Below are 12,567 nucleotides of genomic sequence, written 5' to 3' on the forward strand. Positions count from 1 at the left end.
GGTTGGTTGTTCAAGATAGCCTGGAGATTACTGTGAGCTTCTTTGAGTAATTGGTAAGTATACTTATTTTAAGGGTTGAAATGTGGCTCATTGATCATTTTGCTTATTATTACAGATATAAGAATGGAAAAATACTGCAACAGTAATTTTGCACTGAGTTTGGGATTTTTTTTTTTTTTGGCAACTACCCTTAAACTTTCTTACAATAAATATGAGCCTTTTCCTCTATCTGAATTTTCCCTCAACAGGAATCTTAGTAATAAAGCTTTGGCTGGCGAATATCACAATATCTCCCTGGGAATCTCTTCCCACTGCTGAAGCAATTTAAAAAATGATATTGAGATTGGAGTACCAAAATGAAGATAAGCTGTGCGGTTTCTTTCTTTTTTTTTTTTTTTTTTTAAAGGACATATATTTAATGAGACAGTGACAGCAGCATTGTTACAACTGGGCATCCCTCAGGCCAGCTTGGTCCCATGCTGTGGGACCACCCATATGTGGTCTTCCATGAGGTGCTGGCGGCGCCAGGCTCTTCCTGCTGTGCTACGGACCCATAGAAAGACCCATACATGATTCTGTTTACAGATTGTGTCACCCAGAAGGGGCAGGTGGGGGAGATGCTGGGTGGCAGGTAAAAATAAAAGGGGCCCAACCCTTTGTCCAGCAAATACCAGCACAGTTTTTCTATGCACACAGTGATTTGTAACTTGAATAATGTGAAGTTGATTACGCAGATTTCGGAATGGCTAATATCCATATGACAGAAATGTGATGCATTCAAGAGACATGTGCAGACTTTGGGGTGTTGGGAAACAGCATTTGGCCTTTAACCCCCTCCTCAGCCTCAAAGAGGAAGGGGAAGCAGGACAGGAACCCACACTGTTGATCCAACCTCACATCACACTCTCTAAAGGACTCCCTGCTCACTGTTCCACCTGACGTAGGTCAGTACCCCTGCCCCCATTTTCCAGATGGGGAAACTGAGGCAGAGCTGACAGTAAGAACCTTGCCTAAAGCCACCACAGTGGGGAGAGGACACCATCCCCTTCCTGATGGTGGAGGGCAAAGAGGAGACCCTGCCGTCTCTCCCACTCCTGGAATGAGCCAGTGAGCCAGGCGGCCTTTCTGCTGACTGAGGTGTCTCCTCTTGGGTTTTCTGGTCAAAGAGGACAAATATCCAAGCAGTGGCATTCTCTGCCCTCTGCCCACCGTATGTGCCAACCATGTGCACCAACAGCCAAGCACAGTCCAGGGTGTAGGGGAAAAGGACAGATAGGAGCACCCCCACTGCCCAAGGCAGAAGGCTGGGAAGCCACCTCCTGACACGTCCTCTCCTGAGGCCCCTCGTGGACCGCAGGATCTGTAAAGTGCAAACACCAAAGCCAAGTATCCCCTCACCCAGAGCTGTAGGTTTCCTCTGCTGTCCAGGGGCCTCTGTCCCGTGGAGTGAGGGACCTCCCACACGCCCCTGCCCTGATCTTCCTGAATGGGCTCAGTTGAGTGAATACTCTCAGCTCTTGATCTCAGGCCCCCAAACAAAAGGCCATTGGCTGGTCATTTCTGAGCTATCTGGAGCCCTCCACAGGCAGCAGGACAGAGCTCCTCGGGTAAATCTGGTTCCAAGAAATGCCACCAGACCACTGCAGGATCCCATCACCTAACTGGAACCTCCCCCAGTGCACAGTCCCTGCTCCACACCTGGAGACCAGGACACCCTCCTTAGGCTGGGGCCATGGCCTCCTAGCTTGGAGCACCAGGAAAGCTGGGCTGGGCCAAAGCAGGAGCACCCAGCAGGGAAAAGCTCCATGGTCCCCTTCCTTGCTGTTGTACAGAAACAACAGGTGACCCCACTGGACTGACCACCCAATGAGGCCTTTGAACCTCAGGCCAGGGAGAGGCAGGTCTACAGGTGACAACTGTGAACAGCCCCAGCTGGGGACAACCAGAAATCCCCAAGGCGATGAGTGGCTGAAAGTGATGGAGCCCCCAGGCAGAGCCGAAACCCCACTGCAGGTGAGACTCGGCCCTTGGCTGAGTGTGTGCAGCCGCATCCTCAGGTGTTACTCAACACTCCTCTGAAGCTCTCTCGGGGTCTTGGCCTGATGAGTTTCCAGGGTGGTCAGGATGGGAACTGTGGAATCTCTAGGGCCCGGATGCTCTGGTCCAGGGGTGTGGAGGGCTCTGTGCCATGGGGGAGGTGAGATATCCCCCCAACTCCCTGCCCATGGAGTTCTGCACTGGGGGAAGGATGGGGGCCACGCAAGGACCCCTCACAGCAGCACACCCAGGTGACAGCCAGGTGCGGCCACCCCGAGTCCCAGCAAGCACCTGGGAGACAACGGGCCTTGACACTGCCCACCCGCTCTGGCCCAGCAGGGGTGGAGGGGTCCAGGGGCTGCAACCCAGGGGTCTCCAGAGCAGAACGAACAACTTGACGTTGGCAGGGTGGGTCCCGGTGGGCCAGGTGGGGTGCCCAGCACTGTTCCTCAGCGCTAGGCCTCCACGTCAGGACCTGGCTCCTGGAAGAGCGACTGCTTCCTCAGGCTGAGCTGGGCACACTTGGGACACGTGGTGGAGTTGTCGTAGTAGCAGTCCCTGTGGAAGACGGTGGAGCAGTCGGTGCATACAGACGTGTGGCTGTCGAACGGGAACAGCACATCGCCCTCTCTGCAGAGCTCACACACGAAGCCCTTGGCCTGGCACCGCTCGCATTCCAGCTTGATGTGCTTGGTGAAGAGCGTGTGGGTCTCGGTGAGTGAGCAGCCCAGGTGGCCGGCATGCACGTCCAGGAGGTCCTGGACAGAGTACATCTCATCGTTCTCCACAAAATGCTGCCGATCCTGGAGCTGCAGCAACAGACGAGCCTCCATGGCCTCCCTGCAAGTGATGAAGTACGGCTTCATGAGCAGGATGTCCTGGCGCAGCTTGCAAATCTCCACCAGCTCCTCCACGTAGTTGAACAGCAGAAGGTTGATCTCCTGGAGCCTGAGCACGGGCCGAGACACCATCAGCGCCAGGTAGCACATGCTGCAGCGAGAAACCTTTCGAGGCTCAAAGTCCCAGTTGTGTACAATGCATGCAGGGATGACAGCCAGGTCGTTCCAGTGGCAATGGCTGCAGTAGTACTGGCCGGTGTAGTCGCACTGCCTGGCCTCACTGGGCACACCCTGCAGAGAGATGGGCGCCTGGCACTCAGCACAGCGGTAATCCTGGCTGTCCAGCCCTGTCTCAGGGCAGATGTTAAGTTCGTATTCAGCTTGGTGGCTGACTTTGGAGCTCACACAGGGCTTGGAGATGAGGTTCAAGCACTTGCTGTGACAGCAGTAATAACACCCTGTGCAGGTGTACCAGGTCTGAATGAGCCCCCAGATGATGGTGTTACACTTATCACAGGTCTGCTTGACGCTCTTGCTCTTCTCCTCGTAGAGGCCGTGTTCAAGAAGCACTCGGATGTTTGGCTCATCCTCATTGGGGTCCTTCAGCTCCTGGAGCTTCAGCCAGAGGTGGATGAGTCACACCATGGCATCCTTCTGCTTCTCCGACTGCTCGGGCAGCTCCAGAATCACCTGCTTGCACTCCTCGATCACCTGCCGCAGCACAGGGCGGGAGAAGTGGTCCTCAGACAGGCCGAGATCCATCACGCGTTCAGGGCAACGGAACTCCGATTCCCCAGGGGGCAGCTCAGGCAGGGCCTCTTCAGGAGTGATGTCTGGGGCCTCCTCCCCAGGGCCCCAGCTCATGCTGTCTCGGCCCAGACTGCTTGTTGAAGGGGTTGAGGTGGGCCTGCGGGAACCGGGCCAGCTTCTCATCATATTCCATAGCATCCCACCTGGATCGCCTGCCAGGGCCCAGGGGCTCGCAGGGACAGGACGGCCATTCCTCTAGGGCTGCTTGCCACGGAAGCCTGGCCGTGGGTTTGCCACCTGCTGACCGCTCCCGCGTTGCTCACCTGACCGCCGCTGCGCCACCTCACATCTGGTTTCTTTAATAAGGGTATTAAAGAACAGAAAACAGAAGACTGAAATACAAATCCAAATCGGTTTTTTGTTTGTTTGTTTTTGTTTTGAGACAGGGCCTCACTCTGTTGTTTAGGCTGTGGTGCCATCATAGCTCAATGCAGCCTTGAACTCCTGGGCTTAAGTGATCCTCCTGCTTCAGCCTCCTGAGTAGCTGGGACTACAGGTGGTGCCACCATATCTGGCTTTTATTATTATTATTTTTAGTAGAGAGAAGGTCATATGGTTTGGATCTGTGTCCCCACCTAAATCTTATGTCGAACTGTAATCCCTAGTGGTGGAGGTGGGGCCTGGTGGGAGGTGACTGGATTATGGGGAAGGTTTCTCATGAATGGTTTAGCACCATTGTCTTGGTGCTGTTCTTGCGACAGTGAGTTCTTGTGAGATCTGGTTGTTTAAAAGTGTGCAGCGCCTCCCTGCTTGCTTTCTATTGCTCCTGCTCCCGCCGGGTGAGAGATCTCACTCCCCTTCCCCTTCTGGTCCCAAGTCCTCATCTTCTCCACCAGAACTGGGAGAGGCCACGCTGGTGTCCAGCCCGACTCCTTGGTCACTGGAGTTGTCCCCACTCTGGGAGGCCAGGCCCCCGCTGGATGGACCTGGGGTCCCCAAATGTACAGACCCGCTATCCTCATGGTCTCGAATCCATATATTATTCTGGTCTGGGAGGCTGGGGCAGGAGGCTGGGTAGTCCTCGAAGTCCTCCCTGCAGCCGCCATCCCGATCCTCGATGACCAGGTCGATGGGCATCTTTCCCTTCTCCAGCTCCAGCAGGTGGAACCGCAGCACTTGGATGGCCTGGATCATCAGATTGTCCAGTTCTGGGTTGGAGGAGAAGGGCCTCTAAGAGCGAACCTGCTTGGCAAAGGCAGTGTTGTCCTCGTTGAAGGAATCAGAGGAGCAGACGTCACCGCCGCAGGGTGTCCCCAGCCCAGCTCCGGCCCCATCACGGGGAGAGCATGTAGCCAGTTCACATTTCTCAAAGACCAGGGCCAAGAGGGGGAAGAGCGGGTGTCCACAGATCTCATCCTTGTCCCTCTTGAGGCCGTCGCTGTCCAAGCCTGGGGGTAGGGGCTGGGGAGGCCGGTGAGGGCCATAGGGCCCTGGTGCCGCGGGCACTGCCTCTGGGAAGCCAGCCAGGGCTGCGGGGCCATCCGTGATGCCTGGGTAGTGCGGCAGCTCATCGTACCTCCGGGCCATGGGCTGAGGCCGGCGGCAGCTCCAGGGTCCCTCCAGAGCCTGGCCGCGGGGTAGGGCGCAGCCCGGGGCCGCAGCCCCCGACGGCCCGTGATGTCGACGCCAGGGGGTGGGCAGGAGGCCAGATGCGCGCCCCCCAACCCCCGCCGCCGTCAGCGGCAGGCGCCGGGCCGGGTGGGGGCCCGGCGCATGGACCCCGGCCCCGGCCCCCAGCGGGGGTCACGGCCAGGAGCGCCTTGCCGCCGGGACGGGGCAGCAGGCGCGGGCGGGGCGCCCGAGGCCCCCTCCCCTGAGCGCCCCCGTCCCTCCCCCGGCTCTGCGGGGAATCGAACCGTCCCCAGACGCACAGACCTGGGACCGCGGGGGGCGGGGGGCGGCCCGGGGCGGCGGGGGTCCGGCGGCGGCTCGGGGGTGCTGGCGGCCGCGCTCCGCGTTCCCGGTCTCTCCCTCTCTGTGGTCACATCCGAAAGTTCCACCCTCTGAAGTCTTAAGAAAGGTCAATGATGTGTGTGTGTGTGTGTGTGTGTGTGTGTGTGTGTACACACACACAATTTAAGCCTTTAAAAATGGCAATTTTTTAGATGATTTATGGGTTTTTTCCCCCTTTACTACTACAATTTAAGCCTTTAAAAAATGGCAATTTTTTAGATGCTTGAGATAGTTTGGGGGATCCCTAGCTCTTAATCGTGGCACTCTGTTGAGTTTGTGAAATGGATCTTCAAAGAGGTTGTCAATAATAACCAAATTTTTGAAACGAGTCAGATTACTAATTATTGATGAATAAAAAATGAGTACTTTTAGGCTAGGTGCAGTGGCTCATGCCTGTAATCCCAGCGCTCTGGGAGGCCGAGGCGGGTGGATCACGAGGTCAGGAGATCGAGACCATCCTGGCTAACACAGTGAAACCCCGTCTCTACTAAAAATACAAAAAATTAGCCAGGCGTGGTGGTGGGCGCCTGTAGTCCCAGCTACTCGGAAGGCTGAGGGAGGAGAATGGCGTGAACCTGGGAAGCGGAGCTTACAGTGAGCCGAGATCGTGACACTGTACTCCAACCTGGGAGACAGAGTGAGCCCCCGTCTCAAAAAAAAAAAAAAATGTGGTAATATTTGAAATTGCTAAGACAGCAGATTTTAAATGTTCTCACCAAACACACGCAAAAAGATAAGTATTGATTGGCCAGGCACAGTGGCTCATGCCTGTAATCCCAGCACTTTGGGAGGCCGAGGTGGGTGCATCACGAGGTCAGAAGCTTGCCAAGATGGTGAAACCCCATCTCTACTAAAAATACAAAAATTAGCCTAGCGTGGTGGCAGGCGCTTGTAATCCCAGCCACTCAGGAGGCTGAGACAGGAGAATCACTTGAACCTGGGAGGCAGAGGTTGCAGTGAGCCGAGATTGCACCATTGCACTCTAGCCTGGGTGACAGAGGGAGACTCCATCTAAAAATTAAAAAATTAAAAAAAAAAGATAAGTATCTAAGCTAACAGATATGCTATGTCGGTTGATTTAGCCATTCTATAATGTATGTCTGTGGCTATATAGATACACACAGATTTAACTATTCTACAATGCTTGTCTGTGTGTGTGTATATATGTATAATGTGGTACACCACAAATACACACAATTTATCAATTAATTTTTTTAATTCCAAAGATTTTTTTGACTAATATACAACCCAACCACAAGTTTAAGAGCATTCTAATTAGATGTTCTTTCCAATACCTAATTTTGTCAGTCTTTCTTTTATATATTCTGGTTAGTGGGTAATGTTATTACATTTTTATTGATTTTGGTCTTCTAATTATTAAAATGCCTGAGACCATTTTCATATATGTTTATTGAAAATGTATATAATCAGGCTGGGCACGGTGGCTCATGCTTGCAATCCCAGCACTTTGGGAGGCCAAGGCGGGCAGATCACTTGAGGTCAGGAGTTTGAGACCAGCCTGGCTAACATCATGAAAACCTGTCTCTACTAAAAATACAAAAAAATTAGCCGGGCTTGCTGGTGGGAGCCTGTAATCCCAGCTACTCGGGAGGCTGAGGCGGGAGAATCGCTTGAAGCCTGGAGTCGGATGTTGCAGTGAGCCGAGAACTTACCATTGCACTCCAGCCTGGGCGACAAGAACAAAGCTCTGTCTCAACAAACAAGCAACCAACCAACCAACCAACCAAACAAACAAAAAGTAGCTTCTTGGTTGAAAGGCTGAGGTGGGAGAATCCACCCGGGAGGTGGATGTTGCAGTGAGCCGAGAACACGCCACTGCTCCAGGCTGGGCGCAAGAGCGAAACTTCATCTCAAAAAACCAAGCCAAAACAAAACAAAACAAAAAAGAAAATCTATATAATTGTATTTTCAGGGATCTGTGCAATATTTTTTTTTTTGAGACAGTCTAGTAGCTCTGTTGCCAGGCTGGAGTGCAGTGGTGCGATCTGGGCTCACTGCAACCTCCACCTCCCGAGTTCAAGCAATTCTCTTGCCTCAGCCTCCCGAATAGCTAGGATTACAGGCACGTGCCGCCATGCCCAGCTTTTTTTTTTTTTTTTTTGAAACGGAGTCTCGCTCTGTCGCCCAGGCTAGAGTGCAATGGCACGATCTTGGCTCACTGCAAGCTCCGCTTCCTGGGTTCACACCATTCTCTTGCCTCAGCCTCCCGAGTAGCTGGGACTACAGGGGCCCGCCACCACGCCCAGCTAAATTGTTTGTATTTTTAGCAGAGACGGGGTTTCTCCACGTTGGCCAGGTTGGTCTTGATCTCCTGACCTCATGATCCGCCCACCTCGGCCTCCCAAAATGCTGGGATTACAGTCATGAGCCACCACGCCTGGCCAAGACTACTCTTTAATTCCCAAGGCCAGCCACTGTGGTTTGAGCATGTGCAACAGCCTGTGCTCGGGTTGATGCCCCACATTCCCATGGTTATCCAAAAGAGGCCCTCAGACTCACAGTGGCCATTATTAATACTCTGAGGTTCAGCAGCGGTGGCAACTGAAAATCTACAAGCATCAGAAGAAAGAAGTGCTGCAGAGAGGAACCACAACCATCAGAAACCTGGAAGGCTGGGTGGGCCACCCCCTGGATCCCATCGGCTGCCTGTTTCTCACTTTGACTGAGGCCTGCCTCCTGAATGATGACAGGTATCTAGATACGAATGAAAGCAGACCCCCTGTGTACCAACATGTACCTGTGGCTGTAAGCTCCCCAAACAGCAGTGAGTCCTACTTGTCATTGGCCCTGGAGGCTGCATCGATGGGCCTGGGTCACAGAGGGTAATGCCTGAAGGCTCCTATGCACAGGACAAGGTGTGCCGTAATGAGGAGCAGCTCCTCAGCCAACTCCAAGAGCTGCAATTGGATGATGACCCAGTGCAAACACTCCAAAAATAGTGCATCTTGCTGCTGGAAGGGGACCCTTTCAGGGATCTGGGAGAAGTCATCCACCGAGAGAGCGTTTCCATGCATACCTCTGCCAAGTATTTGTTCTCAGCTCTGCTGTCTTGTGATCCAGACCCTGCCTATAAATTAGGCTTACGTGTATAAGGTTACCTGTTTCAGAAAATTCAGGTTGTGCAGGCCACACATCCCTCACTCACTGTATGGTGTCTCTGGTGCCCAGCCATTATCCTCCCTGGTTCTCGCTTGGACACTTGGAATCACAGCGGTGGGAACTGGCCTCCACCATGCTGACTGCTGCCAAAGGAGACACTCTGAGGCTCTGAACAATTCCGGAAGCAATGCAGAAGCACATTCGTTCTTCCCCGCTCATCTTCAAACTGGCCCAAAATGCGTTCAAGATTGCTACTCCCACTAACAGTAGTACTGACAGCACCCTGCTCAACGTGGCCCTGGAACCTGGGTTACAGGTGATGCGATGACCTTATCATCCCTTAACTGGAGACGCGGAGAGATGGTACGATGGTTGGTGACCTGTGCTACAGAAGTGGGTAGTGCCCACCTCCCTCTACTCCCACGGGAAAGGAGTTTCTATACCCTACTCTTGGGACAGGAGAACGAATCCTTGGAGCTCTCATATTCCTATTCCTGATGGCCTAAGAAAGGATGCGGCTGCTGGTGGGAGAAGATAGCGTCTGTTCAGCCAGCCCAAGTTCTGTCCTCACTGCTTAAACCAACCACATGCTGATGTCAGCAGCACTTTGACCCTCTCATCAGAGACATGTCTAAGAGAATGAATTTTCAGCTGCCAATACTCAAGTGTGCCCTTGGGAGGTAGTGGGCCTGGTGGTTTGGTCCCCGTCCCTGTCCATGCTTGTGAGAAACTCCAGACACCTTGGAGGCTCAGGACCCTTTCTAAAGCCCAAAGCCCCAGCACAAGACTCTACCCTGACAGGCCCCACTTCAGCTAGAACCCCTGGCAGATCTGCAACCCTGGCCTCGGGTTAAGCAAACCCCAGGATCTACTGCTCCATCCTTGTGAGGGGCTGAGAGCACCTGCAGAAACCTTCAACCCTCTGACCTGGGTAAGGAAGGGATAGGAAGAGACCCCAAACAAGGTTTGGCCATCTGGGATGCTTCTCTTGCCCTGGTTTGCCTCAGATCGTGTCAAGGTTGCTGAGGAGGAGGGAGAACTCATCTCTGCAGGCCAAGTTCAAACCCCACACGGTAATGTGGGCCGAACTGAATCAGGACTGAGATGGCCACAGCTGAGCTCAGGCTCTCCCCGACAGGTGTGTGGGCCTCAGGGAGCATCTTGCAGAGCTGGCACACACTCTTCACCCCTACTGAGGCTGCTAGTATTGTAGCTGCCACAGCCGTATCCCACACCACTATCCTGCGCCTCAGTCTTGACTATCCACACTGGCTAGCTGTGCTTGCACATTGGCCCTGCAGTGTGCTACGAAGCATCCACAGAGCTGTGCCCTGTCAGCCCTTACACTCTGTGAGAAAGACCACATTGCCTTTGAGGCAGCCTGCCAGATTGCCACCGAAGCTGCTGCCGGTGGCATGACCCATTCACAGCTGTTCACCATTGCCTGCTACGTGGAGCTCCGGGGCTACACGCTCCACGCCTTCAAGCTGGTCTCATTGGCCATGAGCCATCTTAACGTGGCTCATAACCAGGATACCCACCCAGCCATCAGTGATGTGCTCTGGGTTTGTGCCCTCAGCCACTCTCTGGGCAAGAATGAGCTGGCAGTTCTCATCCCCCTGGTGGTGAAGAGTGCGCACATTGCCATGGTGCTTTCAGACATCCTGTGTGCGAGGCTGCACGGTGACTGCACCTGGCCTGGCCGGCACCCCGGGCCACCACAGCTCTGGAAAGCTCATCTCCACTGACAGAGCTCCATGGCACCAGTTGCTGATGCAATGCTTACATCAACACCACACACTACACCTAACACACATTAGCCATTGCCAGTATGGACAGTTCATTGAGTTTCTAAGCAAGGCTCGGGAGACCCTCCTGCTGCCTTAGGATGGCTACCTGCAATTTGCCCTGTTCATCAACAACCACAAACGATCTACAAAGGCAAGAAAAAGCTGATGCTGCTGGTTCGAGAGCCCTTTGGCTGAGAAAGCAGATAGCTCACCGGCCCGGCAGCCTGGGTCCCCAGGTAGTATCAGGTCAGGCCAAAAACACTGAAACATTTGTCCACCCTGGGAGGACTCTGAGCACCTGTGGCTGAGGCCAAAGGACCACAGGGCTAAGGATGGGGAGAGTCCAACTCCAGTCGATATGCATACCTTGGCAAGCTTCTCACTACAGCCCACTGTTCATGGAGAAGCTGGGCCTTGCAGATCGACCAGAAACCCCCACGATATGCCACCTTCTGCCCCTATGTCCTGAGTGTCCTGGGCATTGGCCCTGTCTCCCTTGGCAAACACAGAACACTGTTCCATCTCAGAGATTGCTTCACCAGAGAAACAGATGCATTTATGGTACTGTAAGTACTATAGTATATGTGTTGCCAATTACTGTAAAGTCGTAAGTATTTATAATTCTGGTTCTGATTTGATGGGCACTTGAGGTAGCTGTGGGTGGGAGGGTATGCTTATTGTCCGAGGAGACTCACAACCATTTCTCAGGTTTCCCTTGCAGAGTGTATGCTGTTACCAGTGGGATAGTGGGTGTGCCAAGGAGAAAAATGGCCAGTTAGAAAAAAATCCCAAGACTAGTCTATGCAGAATCTCTCGCCTACAGACAGGGCATTAATAGCCCAGTGGTGGGTGAGTGGCAGAGGCCAGGACTGGACTCAGACTTTTGCCTCACAAAGCTGTGAGGACTCTGAAGGTCCTGCCCCTGCCTCACACAGCCTCGCCAGGAGTCTGCTGAGCACCTTTGAAACAAGAGCAGGGAAAAGATGAAGGTCTGGGAAGCCACTGAGCTCACAATATTCATCTACACTGGTCACCTTTGTGTTAGAGAGTGTGTGTATCTGCATGACTGAGTACATGTGTCTATGTGCATAGATATATCTGTGCGTGCCTGTCTTTATGTGCACATTATATGTTGATGTGTATGTATGTCAGTTCTATGGCTGTGTACCTGTGTGGATATGTGCACACTGGAATGTGGGTCTCTGTGTGAGGATGTAACATTTGCACACATGTGAGGGTGCATATCTATGTGTAAATGCTGTCATGTTTTGCATGTTTAGTGTGTGTGTATCTGGGAACACATGAGTGCATGTGTAGAGATATGTGTCTGTGTGTATGCTTGCTCTCCATGCATCTGTGTTTTTATATGTGTAACTGAGCATATTTCTACATGTAGGGATGACTGCGTGTCCATCTTTGAGGATCTGCATGAATGTGTCCTTTTTGCGAGATTTCTCTTCCCATTCGTCTTAAATCTCTCTCACTAGTTAAATGTTTGTTCCCCATTTCTGTGCCTCCTCTATTCATTCCCTCTCACCAAACAAGCTTCTAAGCACCGGTCTCCCTCTGCCATCAGATTGGCTGCTTTCACTGCACATTTCCCTTCTCGCCCCGTACTTGCTTTCTTCCCCTGCCTTTCTACGTCAAGCTTCCTCTGCCTGCTTTTGTCACAGTCTCATTGCGTGCTGACTTGGAGGCTAGGGCTGGTCTGCACTTAGCCTCTCCCTTCTTAATTTCTAGCCCTAATGAGCAGCCCTGTCTTAGCCCTGGCTGACCTCCACAGTGTATCATCATGTTCCTGCTACCTTCCTGACCCCTATGCTCAGCCTGGAATTGTTGTAGGAGATAGCCAGGGCATTCAGAAGAGTCAGTTGGTTACCAGTGCCTTTGTGTTTACTCTTTTACATGTTAGATCCTGAGTTGGGGGTGGGGTTTGATAAGGAAGAGGTAGTATAGCTAGAATGCGAACTAAGAACTTCTCCATCTGCTTTACTTTTTCTTTTGTTGACAAACTGTCA

The 12,567-nt window shown here is 52.9% G+C and overlaps 3 pseudogenes; 1 reads left to right on the top strand and 2 right to left on the bottom strand.

The window, feature by feature from the left end:
• Positions 1-1,915: 1,915 nt before the first annotated feature.
• Positions 1,916-3,929, bottom strand: LOC104004526 (differentially expressed in FDCP 8 homolog; annotated as a pseudogene).
• A 101-nt stretch (positions 3,930-4,030) lies between these two features.
• On the bottom strand, positions 4,031-5,426 carry LOC100609720 (putative homeobox protein Meis3-like 2; annotated as a pseudogene).
• A 2,597-nt stretch (positions 5,427-8,023) lies between these two features.
• LOC100609627 (zinc finger SWIM domain-containing protein 5-like) lies at positions 8,024-11,257 on the top strand (annotated as a pseudogene).
• Positions 11,258-12,567: the final 1,310 nt, after the last annotated feature.

Source organism: Pan troglodytes, chromosome 19 (assembly GCF_028858775.2).
Source record: "Pan troglodytes isolate AG18354 chromosome 19, NHGRI_mPanTro3-v2.0_pri, whole genome shotgun sequence".
In the NCBI taxonomy this organism is placed as follows: domain Eukaryota; kingdom Metazoa; phylum Chordata; class Mammalia; order Primates; family Hominidae; genus Pan; species Pan troglodytes.